Source organism: Dasypus novemcinctus, chromosome 29, assembly GCF_030445035.2.
Source record: "Dasypus novemcinctus isolate mDasNov1 chromosome 29, mDasNov1.1.hap2, whole genome shotgun sequence".
NCBI classification, from domain to species: domain Eukaryota; kingdom Metazoa; phylum Chordata; class Mammalia; order Cingulata; family Dasypodidae; genus Dasypus; species Dasypus novemcinctus.
Genome location: NC_080701.1, coordinates 38,179,563 through 38,186,601, shown reverse-complemented (window position 1 = coordinate 38,186,601; position 7,039 = coordinate 38,179,563). Strand labels below are relative to the sequence as shown.

General features: G+C 42.1%; 1 pseudogene; it reads left to right on the top strand.

Annotated features, from left to right (window-relative positions):
* Positions 1–1,283: 1,283 nt before the first annotated feature.
* LOC101416923 (serine/threonine-protein kinase LATS2 pseudogene) lies at positions 1,284–4,302 on the top strand (annotated as a pseudogene).
* Positions 4,303–7,039: the final 2,737 nt, after the last annotated feature.

Below are 7,039 nucleotides of genomic sequence, written 5' to 3'. Positions count from 1 at the left end.
GTGTCACAGATGGGATCTCTTTTCACAAGACTTTCATGCTACTTTACTGGAATTGTAGTTGGTGCTGGGGTTTAAGATATATCTAGGGGATTTGAATCTCTGGACTGACAATATGATAGCCAGGCCTTGAGCCTCAACAGACTTCAACTCCTACACTCTGATTTATTGGACTTGCCCCACTCAGCTAACATGGAGTTGAAGAATGTCAACCACCACACCATGGAGCCTAGAGAGCCTACAACTGAAAGCAGGAGGATTGCATCCAGTATCCGTGTGGAATCTAAGCCTCCTCTTGACATAGATGTGCAATGGACACAACCGATCCAATGTCCACAGAGGAAATGTGGCATTGGTGTGGGAAAAGTGGCCATGGTGGCTGCTGGGCACAGGGAATGGGAGGAAGAGATGAGATGTGGAGGTGTTTTTGGGACTTGGAGTTGTCCTGGGTGGTGCTTCAGGGACAATTACTGGACATTGTAGATCCTCCCAGGGCCCACTGGATGGAATGTGGGAGAGTATGGGCTATGATGTGGACCATTGACCATGAGGTGCAGCAATGCCAAGAGATATACTTACCAAATGCAATGGATGTGTCATGATGATGGGAGAGAGTGTTGCTGTGGGGGGAGTGGTGGGGTGGGGGTGGTGGGGTTGAATGGGACCTCATATTTTTTGAATGTAATATTTTTAAAAAATGAATTAAAAAAAAAAATGAAGACCCTGAGTAGCGGACTTGGCCCAGTGGTTAGGGCATCTGTCTACCACATGGGAGGTCCATGGTTCAAACCCTGGGCCTCCTTGACCCATGTGGATCTGGCCCATGTGCAGTGCTGATATGCACAAGGAGTGCCCTGCCATGCAGGGGTGTCCCCGCATAGGAGAGCCCCATGAGCAAGGAGTGTACCCCATAAGGAGAGCCGCCCAGCACGAAAGAAAGTGCAGCCTGCCCAGGAATGGTGCCACACACACAGAGAGATGACGCAACAAAAAGAAACAGATTCCCATGACACTGACAACAACAGAAGCGAACAAAAGAAGATGCAACACAAAGACCCAGAGAACAGACAACTGGGGTGGAGGGGGAAGGGGAGAGAAATAAATAAACAAATAAATTTTTTAAAAATGAAGACCCTGGAAAATTCTCCCTAGAAATTATGGAAATTGAAGGAAAGAAGATTTTCAAAAGAAAATTGTTTTGAAAATACATTTACAACTAACTTGCTGTATAAATTTGTTGTTGTTTTTTTTAATTGTTACTAAAACACTTTAAGAAGATTGTAGTCATGGTAAAAAGAAACTGTACTAACAATGAGGCCAAAGTCGTTTCCTGCCATAAGCAGCTATCCAAGTCTTCAGTGCAGGGGTCACCTGTGGGACCAAAAAATGATGCTTCCCTGGACACCAAGGTCCTGAGGGGCAAGAATGCTGCCAGGCAGCAGCAGCTGAGAGCTAACCCAAAGTTTGGACCTTATCAGAAAGCTCTGAAGGAAATCAGATATTCTCTGCAGCTTTTTGCTAATGGGTCAGGCACACCCACAGCTGCAAAATAAACTGACAGATGCTGCAGGAACTGATGAATGCAGGATGTGAGGTGGAGATAGCCGTCTGAGCCTTCAAGCAGACAAGCAACAGGAACATGCATGCTGCCCTGGAGTGCATCAGCAAGATGGGCTATTTAGACCAGAGAAATCAGCAGATTTTGTGGGTTGTGAGGCAGACCTCCCCAGGAAAGGGCATTGTGCTGGCCAGTGTGACTCGCTGGCTACATTTTGAAGAGACTGGCAATTTCTTCCCCTTCTATCATCAGCTGAATGGGGCAGCCTATGACAGACCCAGCTTCAGAGTAGACGGCATGGCTGTGCTGGAGGAGGTGCACCCCAGTACATGGACTACCTGTTCTCTGGGTACCTGCCCCTGCTCTTGGCCCTGGCTGGACAGCTGCTGTCTGGGCTTGGCCCTCCTCCCCTGCCCAGTGGCCATCAGCATCAGCCCAAAGGGTGTGCTGCAGGCATGGAGCAGCCATGATGAGTTACCCTGTGGCCAGTTATGGGAGCCAAGCCCTCTGGCTCCAAGATCTCCAAGGTTCCAGTGGCCCCCATTATGGCTGCCACATCTGCTCATGCCTGGGGAGCCGATGAGCTACTACATAGCCCCTCCTTCCAGAGCAAGCTGCAGCCAGAGGCAGGTGGGTATGCTGACCACCTAGCCAATGACCCTGGTAGCCATTGGACTGCCTGCCACACGGTACAGCCGGGTGGGTGCAGCAGGGGCCCTGTACATGCAGTATACCCACCACAAACAGGCCAGCTCTGCCTCTCACCAGATGCAGGGGATGGGCTCTCAGGGTCAGGGGTTTGCCAGTGACAGCCCCCCCACAAAGCCTCCTCACCTAGGCCTGAAGCAGCCTGAACCTGGACTTATATGAGGTAAGCAGCTCCCCCTCCCAGGCCTGGCAGTCCTCTACGGTCTCCCACAGAGACTCGCTTCAAAAGCTGGGACTTGACATGCCCCTTGCCAGTCCTTGCCCTTCAGGCCTGATGATCCAGAGCCCAGCAGGACCAACTCTTTCAATGGCCACCAGCAGCCAATGGCTTTGCTCATGAGGTCAGGAGCCTACAGCAAAATGGAGTCCTCCTTGCCCTCCCCCAACACCATCACTGCAGTGACCTGCACTCACATCCTGCATCTGGTCAAGAGTGTGAGCATGATGAGACTGGAGCCCCAAACAGCTGTGGGGCCCTCCCATTCAGCCTGGATTCCTGTACCCACTCCAGCAGTGCAAGGTTTGGACTTCAAGGAGGAGCACCTTTTGTCCATGGGGGGCTCTAGTGCTTACCAGCTAGATGTAGAGTTGCAGTGCCCAACCCCACCTTACTATAAGCATTTGCTGCTTCAGAGAAAATCGAAGTAGTAGGACATCACCAAGTTGTGCATGGGAGTAAAGGAGGGTCTTCAAAGGGGCCCCAATGAACCTGCCAAGAGGAACAACAGGAGTCAGAAGGCCACCAAAGGGGAGAAAGCTGAGAAAGATAAAAAGCAAATCCAGACCCTTCCCTATGTCTTTGGAGAAGTTTGCTTGGCTTGTAAGTTCGAGACCCATGCTCTGTATGCCACAAAAAACCTGATGAAGAAGGACATGCTGAACAGGAATCAGTTGCCCTATGTCAAGGCTGAAAGGGATATCTTGGCAGAAGTGGACAACTAATGGGTACTCCTTCCAAGAAACAGACAGCTTGTACTTTGTGATGAACTACATCCTGGGGGGTGACATGATGAGCCTGCTGATCTATATGGAGCTCTTCCCCAAGTCCTTGACCTTCTTCTACACAGCAGTGCTGACACTGGCTGAGAGCATCCAGAAGATGGGCTTCATCCACTGGGACATCAAGCTGTTCAATGTTTTGATAGGTCTGGTGGCCACCTCAAACTGACCAATTTTGACCTTTGCACTTGATTCAGGTGGACTCACAATTCCAAGTATACCCAGAAAGGGAACTACATCAGAGAGCTCAGTATGGAGCCCAGCTACCTCTGAGATGACATGACCAATTGTTGGTGTGAGGACAGGCTGAAGACTCTGGAGCAGAGAGCGAGAAAGCAGCATCAGAGGTATCTGGCACGTTCCCTGGTTGGGAATCCAAATTATATGGCTCTGGAAGTTTGCCACAAAGGATGCACTCAACTGTGCAAATGGTGGAGTGTTGGAATGATTCTCTTTGAAATGCTCATGGGACAGCACCCCTTTTTGGCACCTACTCCCACAGAAACTCAACTGAAGGTGATCAACTCCGCATTCCAGCCTAGGTCAATCTGAGTTCTGAGGCCAGGGACCTCATCACCAAACTGTTGTGACACCAAAGACCTGCTGGGGAGAAACAGGCTGATGACCTCAAGGTTCCCCCATTCTTTGGTTCCATTGGCTTCTCCAGTGGCAGTTGGAAACAGCTCCCTTCATTCCCAATATCAGCTATCTCATGGACACCTCAGATTTTGACCCTGTAGATGAGGAAAGCCCTTGGGACAATGAAAGTGAAGACTATCATCTTGAGACATGCTCACTCCTCAAACAAAAAACACATAAGTATGCATTTTATGAATTTACCTTCCAAAGTTATTGAAGACAACAGTTACGTCTTTAGGCACTCAAAGCCATCAGGAGCAGAAGTTTCACAATCTGAGAACACAGACTTAGAAAACATATTTCTGGTGGAACAGACAAAAGGATGCCAAATAGTGTATGTGTTGGCAACAATTCTGGAGTCCTTAGACACTCCAATTCCTTGGAGATACAGGTGCCCATAGCTGATCTCATAACAATGCAATGGGAAAACTGACATCAGCTTTGTTATAAACTGGCCCATTGATTACCACACTTGAAATTCTGATCTGCACACACACTCACAAATTCTTTTTAAAAAGACTGAAGTCTAGCAGGTCTTTATTTCTAGATTCTGATTGATGGGAGGGAGGGATTCAACATTGCCCAGAACATTGCATTTGAACTGGTTTAATTCAAATTGAATATGGTATCTGTGTATATATGTGCTTCACTAATTCTAATAAATTTTGTTGTTAAATCAATCTCATTCTCTTCGTTGTTGGGTTTTGTTTTATTTATTTATTTATTTTTTAACTCAAATGATCAATGAAAGTTGCTTAAGTAAAACTAATATTTTTGCTGGTCTTAAAACTGCATTGCTCCCACAGCACCCACCATGTATTATTTGTCTAATCCCCAAATCTATGAATAACTAAGCTTCCAAATCCCTGTTTATTAAATGACATTTTTCAATATAGCATGAACATTATGCTTTGTCCATATCCTTGCTAAAAGACTGAAAAACCCCACTTTTCAATTGTTGCCATTGTCATCCTGTTAAAGCTTTATGCTATTTTGCCTGAATTTTTATGAATGATTGACAGTTCGTTTGAGCTTCTCATAATTGATAATCATTTTGGAATTATCTTTTGAATATTAAAAAAAATTTTTGGTATATCTTTATTGTGTTTTTAAACATATCCTTTGATTTGAGAATGTTTCTGTCAACATTTAATAGTACGTATTTATCCCTTGTGATTTTGGAGCTGGGAAACCATCTCCTATTGCTCCTTTCATCTATTAACTTTGCCCACAGGTCCTTCTTCGAATAGGTAACTTTAATACTAATATCAAGGAATTCTTTCACCTCTATATTGTAGTTTTATATGCTGTTTAGGGTGGGTTTAAACACCTTAAATTTTCAACGATATATCATTTTCTTTTTGTTTTTGTTTTTTTCTGTTAGCTCTACTGTTTTATATTTCAAATTTAAGCTTTTAATCTATCTGAAATCTACCATTTAAGCAGAAAATAACCCTCTGGGTTTCCAGGTTTCTTGTTAATCTACTTCTCTTTTGCTTCATCACAGCTCTTGGATTAAAGTGTAAATTACCTTGAATATATATTCCTATTTTTCGATATATTTATTCCTGTATCAGCATCATATTGCATTATTTATTAAGTACTTGGTATTAATAATATATGTTGAGGTAATGAACTTCCTTCCAAAGATAAGTGATCAAATATGTTGGCCATTATGTTTCCATATTTGTTTTAGAATGAGAATTTTTCAGTTTCTCACATATTTAACTGCACTTCAGATTGAGAATCCAATCAACTTATAAATATTTTTGAGCTGGCATTCATTAAGCTGTTTTTGTCCTATCTGTAATGTGAAATATCATTTAGGAGTCATTTACATTTTTTAGAGTATGCTTTTGTATATTTAAGGACATTTTAAATAATATTTTATTTGCCCTAAATGTCATGTAATCATATCACATAAATATACAACTTAGTTTAAATTTCACTATGTTACTATGAATTTTATTTCTATTTGCTATAGTTTAAAGTATGTTGAGAATAATATAAACAAACTTTATTTCTTATAATTATTTAAAACAATTATGCCATAATTAACAACTTTATGATTACTGATAAAGTCACAATCTTTATTACAATTTCTGTTGTTGTTATAGTTATTATTATGATTATCTTCATTATTATTACAAGGCTGATATGATCGAGTCCAGGACAATGAGTGATTTGAACTTTCTCTAAGAAGGGTAGAACACATACACTATCCAACTTGAGGTTTTATCAAATAGACTAGAGCTGCCACATAAGCTCTGATTTGAATTGTGTATTTGTTCTTTTCAGATAATGGATAATCCCAACAGTACTCTGAGTATTCCAACTAAAAATCCATTGTTATTCAATTTTCTTTTCAGATTATAAAAGGTAGGTACTGATGCATTTTCTGCATCAACAGAGATGATCATTTGAATTTTCACCTTCACTTTGCTAATGTGGCATGTTGCATTGATTGATTTTCCTGTGATGAACCAACTGTGCATACGTGGGATAAAACTGACTTGATCATGGTTTATAATTTTTTTAATGTGCTGCTGGATTCAATTTGCAGGTATTTTGTTGCGGATTTTTTATCTATATTCACAAGAGAGATTGGTCTGTATTTTTATCTTCTTATACTATATCCAATTTTTGTATTAGAGTGATGGCTTCACAGTATGTGCTAGGTAGTGTTTCCTTCTTTCAATTGTTTTGAAGAGTTTATGCAGGATTGGAATCAATTTTTCTTGAAATAATTAATAAACTTCTCCTGTGAAGTCATCTGGTACTGGGCCTTTCTTTTGTTGTGATGTTTTTGGTGACCGATTCAATCTCATTACTTGTGAATGGTTTGTAGAGGTCTTCTGTTTTGTCTCAAGTCACTGTAGGTAGTTTGTGTGTTTCCAGGAAGTTGTACATTTTACCTCAGGTGTCTAATTTGTTCGCATGCAGGTGTTCATAGTATCTTTTTATGATCTTTATTATTTCTGTGGGAAAATAGGTTGTCTAAAAATACATGAGGCAAACACTGGCAAAAATGAAGGAAGTATTAGATGTCTGTATAATAGAAGTTGGAGTTTTCAATACAACACTCTCATCATAGGATAAAACATCTAGACAGAGGATGAATAACAAGTCAGAGATCTT